This window comes from Agelaius tricolor, unplaced genomic scaffold (assembly GCF_023055355.1).
Source record: "Agelaius tricolor isolate 1412-34295 unplaced genomic scaffold, bAgeTri1.0.p SCAF_2, whole genome shotgun sequence".
NCBI lineage: Eukaryota > Metazoa > Chordata > Aves > Passeriformes > Icteridae > Agelaius > Agelaius tricolor.
In genome coordinates, this window is record NW_027269262.1 from 88,572,262 (window position 1) to 88,583,598 (window position 11,337).

At 42.9% G+C, this 11,337-nt stretch overlaps 1 long non-coding RNA gene across 1 annotated transcript; it reads left to right on the forward strand.

Annotated features, from left to right (window-relative positions):
- Window positions 1-2,693: 2,693 nt before the first annotated feature.
- Window positions 2,694-8,741, forward strand: LOC139600964 (uncharacterized). The gene is made up of 3 exons (XR_011682737.1): window positions 2,694-2,932; window positions 5,681-5,797; window positions 8,506-8,741. It is a non-coding gene; the product is annotated as an uncharacterized lncRNA (long non-coding RNA).
- The last annotated feature ends 2,596 nt before the right edge of the window (window positions 8,742-11,337 follow it).

Here is an 11,337-nt window from a genome sequence, read left to right on the forward strand (position 1 = left end):
GAATCCTTAAAACCCAAGTCCCTCCAAGGTGTCTCAAGACACCCATCAAAAAATACAGTCAATTTGGAGCACAAGTCACTTCACAGAACTTTTACTGTTTCTAAATAGCTGCTGTCATCCTGTACCAAATCAATACAGAAATTCCACACCTGCTATCCCAAATAACTGCATTTGGGGTGGAGTTTTTTGGTAGCAAGCAGCACTGTACGCCCTACAAAACCCTTAAAGTGTAACAATGGAAGCACTGAATCATTTGTGAACTGTCATTTCTGATTTATAGCAAATGAAATATTCCCCTTCAGTCTTCCTAATTACCAGTATTTTTTATTCCCTGGGTTTGTTTTCTTTTTGTTTTTGGGGGTTTTTTTTAACAATATATTGGAGTATTTACTGAATGTCAAATGCCTTTTTTCATATAATTTTCAGTTTGGGAGATTAGATCATTGGTAGTTCTGGAGAGGTTGCTTTGAATTATTTGGAGGGTATAAATCTATAATATTGAATGAATTTCAGGAGTATTTTTTCATTAAAAATGTATCACAGGGGTTCAGTGTGTGATTTCTTGAGTCACATTAGGCATTTTTAATTAATTTTTGAACCTGGCAAATTGCTTTTTCTCCAGTGTGAATAAGTTGTCCGCCAAAGGGAGTTTTGTGATGTTCTGAAATGTAACTTAGGCTGTCTAGCTTGTGCTTTGACTTATAAGAAGAAAAAAAGGGTGGGGGACACACACACGAGTGCTGCCCTATGAGACTCAAGTGCACATTACTGCCCATTATGAAAATACTCTTTTTTTAACACAGACACCTTCATGATTCCTAAAATACTAAACCAAATCTTAAATGAGCTATGACATGGTCCTCAGTTTCTGCATAACAGCATATCGCACATTCTAAAAATTAAGCAGAAATTTAATTTAAAAATGTATAAGAAATGAAATCACCAACTCCAGCTTCTTTTTTGTTAAGACTTGTTTAAAAAAACTTCTAATGGACATGGTCAAATGAATTGTTTTTCTATTTAAAAATGTAAGTTTTTTCAAGAGAGTTTGATATTTCACCAGGAAAAGCTGTTTTACAATCTCCCAGCAGTCAAAGAGGACATCAAACCTGTAATGAGAATTTCAGCTAAGGAAGCTGCAGACAGCCTAGGATTACAGAAGGGACAGTGAATCTCCTTCCTTTGCTCCCCTTACAGTAGCAAGAGGAGGAGTGAGGAAGGAGCAATCTCACCCTCTGGCCAGCCTGGAAGATTTAGTTAGGCCTGAGACTCACAAAACTGCCATTTCACCTCTCCTAGAATTTAAATATGGAGAAACATTATCACTTAAAGAGTGCTGAGGGTTTGTTGTTGATGGCCTTTTCTTTCTCCTCCTTTTTTTTTCCCCCTGCCACTGGCTTGAAACAATCTGCAGGAATTGGACATTACCAGCTAAACATCCCACTGCACTCACATCCTTGTGCCACCAGGCCAGATGGGGAGGGCATCAAGCTTACAGCTCCCAGGAATGTGTCCTGGATACAGGGAAGGGGATCCAGCCTCCACGTTTAATCCTGCAGAAGCTGATAGCAAACATTAAATCCATCAGAAAACAGTTCACAGAGGTTCTCAGTAAAAGAGGGGTGTGGATATGTCTCTTTGTACTGTTACCTGCAGCCCCTGGAAGATGTCAAATTCTTGCAAAGGAAGTATTTGCTGATCTCTATCAGCAGTTTAATGAGATGGGTGACTCAGTGTTGCTCTAATTAATGCATGGAAAGACCTTTTCTAAAATACATTTGGTGTGTTTCCTCGTGGAGACAGGAGAGACCTGCAACAAGCACATCCTCCCACACCCCTCCTGGGCACTTGAACTTATTAGTGAATCCCCAGGTGATGCTTTTTTACTAGGGCAGGTACAGCTGTAACAATCATCATGGGAAATGTAGGAGAGGTAGAGCTCAGGAACTCTGGAAACAATTTTTAATTTCATCTTGTGTCATGAATCAACCATGAATCCTAATGGTCAACCATGTGCTAAAGGTCTGCCATCTCACCTGAAAATAAAATCTCTGTAAATAAAATGCTCCTGCCTGAAGGAGATGAGTAGACCAGTCAAAAATGATAATATAAACCTCTATGTCTCTGACATCACCAGTAGAGAGTATGGGGTATCTTTGGGGTATCCTTCCTTGCCATCATGAAAATTTCCTAATGTTTTCACAGGATTACTTGCACAAGCAAGTTCTTAGCTCAGTGGAAAAAAAAAATCTTACCCAAATGTGCTGCAAAGAAGGAGATTATTTGAGTGAAATAAAAACCCACCAGTGGCCCAGCAAAACTTTTTGAAGCATTTGCTCATTAAGATTAGCCTCATGCCAAGATTTTCTCACTGGAAGGATTGACAGGGTTTTCATTAAGTGTTAGAACTTCACAGCTCTGACATCTGTCAATATTTTTGGCCAGCAGGTTCAGAGGTTGTCAGTACAAACCACACAGACACACAGAGCCTAGTCAGAAAAACTGAATTGCATTGGTAACAGTGGGCTTTAAAGGAAAGTACAGACTGGCAAAAAATGTTTAGCTGGAAACTGGGACTGCAAGAAAGGACTGGTATTACTCAGGGAGTGTGACAAAATTTCCCTGGTCTTCCCATCACTCCCCAAAGTTTGTATGGTTGTTGCTGGGACACTTTGGCACAGGCTGCTAGCATGGGACAGAACAGAGAAATCTGATCTGGGGATGTGTCCCACAGGCCAGGCAGAGAGAGGACAGTGGGACCATCAAGCAGGCAGAGAAGGGCTCTCATCCTGGAGAGGAGAGGACAACAATGTGATGTCTCTGTTAACGTGCCTGTTTGAAACTCTCCAATCAGCAATGACCCCAAAAAACAGGAAACCAAAAACTCTCCATTAATGGCTTTACTAATGGCTTTACTACTGATGATTTAGAGGTGAGTTTGCCTTCCCTAGTCTTTCCTTCTTCCTGTGTAATGATTTTTTGATTCTTTGCCAGGTTCATTTACCACTGGCCATTTCACTTCTTACAACCTTTTTTATATATAGATTTGGCACCATTGATTGACATTTTCTGTGTGGTGGGCTGTTCTTGTCTGTCTGTCAGGTGCCCACCCAATTCCTCTCTCAGTCCCTCTCTTTAAAAGGACAGAGTGAGAAAATAAGCTGAAAAACTTCTTGGTCAGGACAATTTTAGGAAAGAAAGCAAAGGCTATGTATGAAAGCAAAGGCCATAAAAAAATACAAATTCACTACATCCCATATGATGTTCAGCTGCTTTCTGGGAAGTAGATATTAATATGTGTAGTGGTTGCTTTGGACCACAAATACCTTAATAAGATATGCCCTGACCTTAACCTTTCTGTAAGATCTTTTTGTTGAACATGGAATGGTATGGGACAGCCTTTTGGTCATCTTGGTCAGCTGTCCTGGCTGTATCACTGCCCTAGGTCGTGTCCACAGTCAGCCTATGGGTACTTGAGGGAGGAATTGAAAGATTTGATGCTGTGGGAACACTGCTCAGCAACAGCCAAAACACTGGTGTGTTGTCAGCTCTGTGCCAGCCACAAACAGAGCACTGCACTAGCAGGGCTGCTGTGGGGAAAGTTAATTCCAGCCCAGACAGACCCACCAGAGCCCCACAGAGAAGCCAGGCTGAGCAGAGACTGCAGGTGCCCCTACAGTGAGCTGGTCTGGGGAATCTGTTCCTCAGATTTAACCCAGCTACCATCCCTGCCAAGGCTTTGAGGAGTGCTTGTTCCCTGCTGTGATACTCAAGACAGGGACTGGTGTGAGCTCTGCCTTGGGTTTCACAGGAATGTGCCCTCAAGGCAGCCTTGGACAATATTTCCTGGCTGTGTGGAAAACTTTAGTATCCTAGAGAGAGTCCTCCGGAGGGTTCTTTGCCATCAGTGGAAGATGTATCACAGAATATTTGCATCTGCCTGGGCAGAGAGATAACAGCAGAGAGATAACTCTGCAGCTGGAGTGGAAACCTGCTTGTCCTGTCTCTCTGGGGACAGACTTTCCCATGCCTTTCCCCACACTCTGTGAAAACCTGGGCCCTGAACTCACCCAGACTGGCATCTCTGCAGGGAAAGTGACTGCCAGGCCTTTATGAAAACACCAAAACTATTAGAGTTTGTTCCTTTCCACTTCCTTTATGGCTAATAAGAAGGAGCTAGGCAGTAGGGAGATGCTGTTCTTCCCAGTTGTTTTTAGGTATTGCAGGATTAGGTGAGTGGCATCGTGCTCTCCCTTATCTCCATCTCCACACCATTGAATGAAGGGTGCTGAGGAAGACTGTCAGATGTAGCTTTCTGTATGGTAGAGATCTGTAGGTTCTCTTAAGACAGGCCTAGCATCGTGTGGAGGCATCTTTGTGGCTTCCTGAGTGTGTTGGAGCAGATGAAGGGCAGTAACTCACAGCTGATAAATTCTGCCAGACTGCCTGGATCTGCCTATGCCATTTAGTATTTCATCCAAAATCCCACAGGTGTTTCTCCCACTCCTTAGCCAGACACTTGTGTTCCTTGAGTTATTTCACACTTAGGAAGAAGAGCCGAGAGAAAAACTGAGAAAACCTCTTTTAAGTCATCACAAACAAATCCAAGGTTTCTTGCTGATTTAGCAATATCTTTCTGTTGTGTCAACAGAGGGCCAGCCAGGCCATTTCTGTGAGATGTTTTTGGTCACTGACAAACACTTTGATCCAGCAGATTTATAGCTGTCTGGCAAAAGTCCTCAGCTGGTGTTCATCATGCTGATTTACACTGGTTGAGTCCTTGCCTTGCTGTGCCTCCCAAATCAAGACAGATTTTTTTGTGTGCAGTTCCTTTGTTTCTTTAGGAGAAAAAAACCTCAAAAATATACCCCACATCCCATCCTATAAAATAAAAATGAGCACAGGATGCGCAAAATAAGCCTGCAAAAGGGATATGTTGTCTCTTGGAAGAAAATTGAAATTCTTCTAAGTGAGAACATTATGGCCTATGGCACTGTCATGTAGCTGCACTTTTATAATGGACACAATATAATGAGTGCTGCTCATGAAAGCTGGTTATTATATCCTAGCTGGAGGTCATACTTTGGCATATATAGAGTCAGTAATTTGTATACAGTGGGAGTTCTGCTGCTCTTCTGGTTTTCTTAGGTTAAGTCTATATCATATTGTGCATCATACTCAAGCTCCTATTGCTTCCTAAACTACCCCATCGTCCTCAATTCAGAGATGAGCATTTGAAGCTCAGTTTCAGCCCAAACCCTTAAGCTCTACTGATGTCAAAGCTCTTTCCTAGATCAGTTTGTAGAGTGCTTTGAGTGTGTCTCTGAGAAGATTGTTGCTGAGCTTGGATGCAAGGAGTGCCTCCTCTGGCCTGCCATGGTCTCAGCCTTTTGGGACTCTTCTGCTCCTGCTCTGTGTGATGCTGGACATGGGGGTTTCCTTATGCACATTTTTTCCATGTATTGGAGTTTGGGTAAAAGCTGTTATTGAGCTATTCAGTCCTTTCAGTGAGTGACAGGATTTGGTTTATCCTCACAAGGGTATTGGCACTGAGATTGTGGGATGGCTGCAGGAAGGAAGATTTTTGACTGGCAGTGCCTTCTGTGGTCCCTTCCAGGCAATCATCAGTCTCTCTTTAGAAGTAAGGTACAAACCATTAATCTTGTTCCACCTCTCCTAGGATACTTCTTGGAGGAGTCAGAGAGAGTCTCTGGGAGATGCTGCTTTTGAGTTTGTTATGAGGCAAGAATTCTACATGGTGGAGTGATCATTGAAACAAAACAACTTCTGCTGACAGGTCTGACTGTGCTCATTGTTTTTGTTCATCTTTGGGAGCTCAGTAAAACCTCCAGGGTTTTTGTCTGAAAACTTTACATTGTTGTCTGTTCAACTATGAGAAAAGGGAAAATGGCAACTATGCCTGGAGTTTTATTGAAGTATAAAAAAATGAAACAAGAAATCTAAAATAGCTAATAAAATGGTGCCCTGTGCCCCAAACTACAAGCAAGAAATGTTACATTAGAACTGATACCTAATCTAGCAGATAAAGCAGCTCATGTCCATACATAAAATTAATTAGGCACAAAATACTCTGTAGAGGCAGGCAGTCCCCATTATCCCTGAGGCTTTATTCTTTTTAAGTAAAGATAAACAGAACAAACATATTAAAAGTGTGGGGTTTTTTCAGTAACACATAACCAACACTGTTTTTTTCTCTATCACATAGCAGGCACCTTAGGTTAAGCATTAAAATTTCTGATGTGTTATGGATGAGAGGATATCACACACCTGTGTTCTCTAGTGTCTCCTGATTTGAAGCTTGGACTGGGAATAGAGGAATTTTCTGGCTCTGCCCATGAGTGTGGTCAGTCTGCTCCAGGAAAACCTGCTGAGTGCTATCCTCACAAGTTGTCTCAGAGAAAGAGAAGCTGCATATTTCCACACAGCAGTAGAAATATTAGCACCCACATTTGTAACATCTATCTTCCTTCATATTACCACCCTGTAGCAGAATAAGAGGAGGGTCTCAGGGGTACCTCCCTGAATGGACCATTATGTCTTCAATTCTTCAAAACTGTGCCATAATTTCCTGTCCTGTATGTACCAGCTTTTTCTTCAAGCACAGTGCCCATCTCTTCTTCACAGAAATAATCTGTATTTCCTCATGTGTCTCCTCCTCCCTTCTTCCCATCACAGCTACTTTGTTCTCTTTCCAAGCCTCTAGGTTGGTCAAACAGCATCTGCTGTATTCCCTATGGCTGAGGGACTCATCATGTCACTTCAGATGCCATGAATCATGGGGACCTCAAAATGAGAGCCAAACACATTTGCACTGCCACTCCCTGACTATGGTTTAATATTTTGGGTAAGGAAGGGCACTCATGTGTTCCCCTGAAGCAGAGAGGGCAGCCAGAAATAATTTACAGCTGAGTTTTTAGATGTAAATAACATTGCAGACTGCATGCAAATGTAACAGCACCTCTGCACAACAGAGCACTCTGCACAGTTGTATTTACAGATACTCACCAGCACTAAAACAGGCTTACCTACCAAAATCTCATTCTCAGCAATTTTCCTTGCTAATTAGGAGGCCCACCAAACCCATTGGAGCAGGATCCTGGCAGTACTTTCATGCTGCATTTTGCCCACAATATTTTGTCATCTGCTTCCAGGGGAAAGCTGTGGGATACAGTTTGAATTGCATTCCTCACATCCAAAATATACATCACTTTAAAATTAGTAATTATTTCTGATATATTCTGGCATCTCTGGGGAAAGCTTTCAAAGCACATGGAAAGAAACACAGTAAGAGATGGCCCATCCAAAGGGGCCAAGACATCATGGAAAAAAGAGGGTTTCAATTTGCCTTCAACCCAAAGGGTTTCAAGTCAGGGCAAGTTTGTGCTGTTATTTCTTGCTTCCCACAGCATCAGGAGAGCAATGGACAAGGATCTGGAAAAGCAGGAAGATCAGTCTGGGGAGTGGTCATCAGGGCCAGCAAGGCCAGCAAGTCATTTTGCAAGTAGCTCTGAGTGATCTTCTAGAGCCCCAGCTATTCCCAAGGTGCCCTAAAGGAGCCTGGACTAGAGAGGAAACAAGAATCAATAAATCCAGCTTTATAGTAGACAGGTAGTGATGTCTACCTGTGTCAAAAAGATCTCCAATGCACAGAGAAATAAAGTTTCCAAGCTTCTTTTATTTTTTTTTTTTTAGGAAGTAATTAATTAGAGATAGTGAAAATGAGCAAAAAGTTCCTTCTTGGGATTTTTAACTTCCAGGAATGCCTCAAATCAACCTGCACACAATAAAGAAAATGATAAAAGGAAACAGTGCCTTGTGCAAAAATCTCCACATCCCACTTTTCTTCAAAGCCAGGCACAGTGGTAAATTAGGCACAAAGGACTCTGTATTTCTGTGTGCTGTGGGTACCAGCTCCTGAAACAGCTTGAAGCCCTTGCAAGGCAGGCTGTTCCCAGCAGAGAGGAGCAGGAGCAGCAGGTCTCAGCTGTGCTGCATGCAGGATGCTCAGTGCTCTGGGGCACAGCAGATGGAAACAGTCCCAGCCTCTTTTTTATTTGCTTGCCTTTATTTCTGACTGTGTGGATAAACACTGGGGGCCTGTGTTCACAGGGAAGTGTAAACACTCCCAAGCAGCCCAGGAGAGCCCTGCTGCAGGGCAGAATGAAGGAGGCAGTGATGTGAGCAGCCTGGGAAGCTGTCAGGGTGGGTGCTGTGCCAAGACACGTTTAGCACCCTGTCCATCAGCCCCAGGAGGGCACAGCCACCCTGCCAGTGGCACTCCTGGGCTGCTCTTCAGTCGGGTCCATTGCCGTGGCTGCCAGCATCCTAATCAATGGATCAAAGCACAGGGAGGCTGCTCTGCTGGCAGACACCTCAGTGGCCAGGCACAGGGTTCCAGCTTGATCTAAAGTTGGTGTCTGGAATTTTTTCATCCCTAATGTACTGGTATGGCTGAATTGAAAACCTTTTTTTTTTTTTTCCCAGGTAACATTTATTTCCATTCCAAACCAGCAATGAAGGCAATCAGGCCAAAGGAGAATTCAGCTGATTTTGAATGTCTTGTTTCCAAAAAAGTGGAAACAATCTGTTTGGATTTTGACATAGCATTTCTTTTGCTTTGTTAGAATTTTTATAAGAAAAGGAAGTACTGCATGCCTATGAAAATATTTTTTTCCATCTGCATCATCCCATGTAATAAAAGATATTAATTCTCCATACAAGTCATGCTTGTCCATAAAATATTTTTCATAACAAACAACAACAAAAATACCCCATTTCATTACTGATATGATTTGTACTGCTCAGATCAAACTGCTGAATTTTGTATTTTTTATTTGAGACATTTTTATTTTCTATATTCTTGTATGATAAAATATTATCACATTATTTCCTTTCATTTTCCAGCTCCACAATGAGGCATGTTCCAGCAGAAAAGTATTTTCGACTCAGCTTCTTTTAAAAACCCATCAATTATTATAATTGTCCCAGTGCATCATAAGAACATTTAATTAGTGGTAAACTGGAGAGAGGCTGAGCAGTATAATTTAGTAGTTATCCAGATTTCTAGAGTTCTTTGCTAAATGTTCTAAAGTATCTGTACCTAGAAAATTGAAAAAAAGAAAACCAACTGACCTTAAAGGAGAAAGCAAGCCCATAATGGCTCAGGGGACAGGTGTAGTAGTTGCTGTAGCAGAACAGCTCAGATACCAAAGCACCATAGAGGCAGCAGATCCAGGAGCTCCAAGATAGCAACTGGAACTCCAAGTCTAACCAATTACCTGGAGTAGGAAAGGAAATATTTTAAAAGCTGGTTTCTATATCATTAGTGATTTGGGTCAGGTTTTCAGTTACTGCTTCCACAGCTTACCCAGATCATCCCATCCCATTCCAGGGACTGGAAGGTGACAAGCTGCACAGGTGCCTTGTATTCCTTGATTCCAGAACAGCCTTGCCATACATTTCATGGTGTTCCCACACTGTGCTCCTCTTTCTGTCACTGCCAGTGATGATAAAAATTATCTCTATTTTTTACTTGTGAGAACAGATTCAGGGCTAAAACAGTACAAGAAAAAATAAATTCTATGTCTATCAAGAGCTCATTATTGCAACAATAGGGTATTAATAATTTGTTTCCGCTGGAAAAAGCGGAAAGGAAATGTCAATAACATTTACCAGTATGAATACTCTCAGAATTGCTGCACATTTAATTACAGCTTTGGCTTTAAAAGTCTCTTTTCTCCCTGTCTCAAAGCAAATACAGTTTATTCAACCAGGAACAGAGTTCCTCTCTCATCAGAAACAACACAAGATATCTCATATCTTCCCTCCTGGGAAGCAATTTCAAATATTTGTGAGGTAAGAAATCATTCCAGGCTGATGTTTTAACTGCACTTTGAGCTGCTAGACTTTGCTTGCTGCCTGACTGTTTCAGCTTTTCCTTCCTTGCTGCCAAGCCCTGCTTCCATGCCATCTAATCTAGCTTGGTTACTTGCCACTTCTTCTTCCACCCTCTGCAGCCTGGTAAAAGGACACCCCTGCTCCCAGGAGCAGTGATGGCAAGGGAGCTTGGGCTTGGGCATTGCTCCCATCATGGCCTCAAAGCTTTCTGAGCCCTGGGTTGAAGTGATTTGACAGGCAGGAGCAGCTCAGCCGTCTGCAATTGCAGTAGCAATGAAAGAAGCCAGGCAGCACAACCACAAATGTACAGCTGAGGGAAATGACAGCACCGGCACAGAATTCAGCACGGGAACTCCTCGAATGGCAGCTGCAGAGTCACCCCTGCAGCACTTCATGGAGGCCACTGGGCCAACAAGGAGAGAGCCCACAACCATCCCCTGGAGGGAAAACCCCTCAAGACATAACCACCTTGTCAGGGTGAGGACAAATGCTTCTCCCAGCATGCCTTGTTGTGACATGCAGATTTAATGTATCCTGTTGGCCCTTTCTCCTCGCTCCACCCCTGCGCCCTCATCCCATTGGCCCTGGTGTTTTGTTCCACCCCTCGGAATCCATATAAAAACCCCTGCTTGCCCTGCTTGAGTGGCTGTTTGTTCCTGGATCTCTTTGAGGAAGAAGCTCAATAAAGTCCTCCTTAGAACCCCACACAAAAACCCCATCTCTCCTTCTGTGTCTCCCCCAGTCACAGAAGAGCTGAAATCACCCAGAGTGAGCCCAAACATGCCTGTGCCCCTGAGGTGTCATTCTCAAGGTGCATTTTGGGAAGGTCGTGGCACTCTGGACACCCACCTACCATGACACCACTTTCTTGGGGTTCCTTTCTCATTTAGCTTCTCCACAGTCTCTGACTTCAGACACGTATGCCCTGGAAGCACACTGGATTTCCTCTGGAGCAGGATGCTGCTGGCAGGACCAACAAGAGAGGGACCTGCAGTGCAGCTGGCACTCCAGAAAGCCCCCAAACACCACACCTCATTGAGTATGCCTGTCTATACAGACCTTGGGCTTAAACCCTGGAGGTGGATCTGGGGGAAAACCCAGGGTACTGCTGCATTTACACATTGTACCTAAATATGGGTCTGTACAGGCTGAGGTAGCAATTTGCTAATTGAATGGTGTTAACACCAACTTCTAAATCACACCAGAAACATCTTATAGTATGTCTGTAGCCATGGGCTGAGAATGATTCAGTTATTAGGGAAGATAATTAGGCCAACACTAGACTGTCATTGCTTCTCTTGAAGTTACAAAGGTTACATTTTCCAGCCCACAGTATCCAGATTTCTACCTAGTTCTGCATAATTTCATCAGGATTTCAAGTCATTGAGTGAGCCATTTTTTTCTCTTACTTTCATTAAA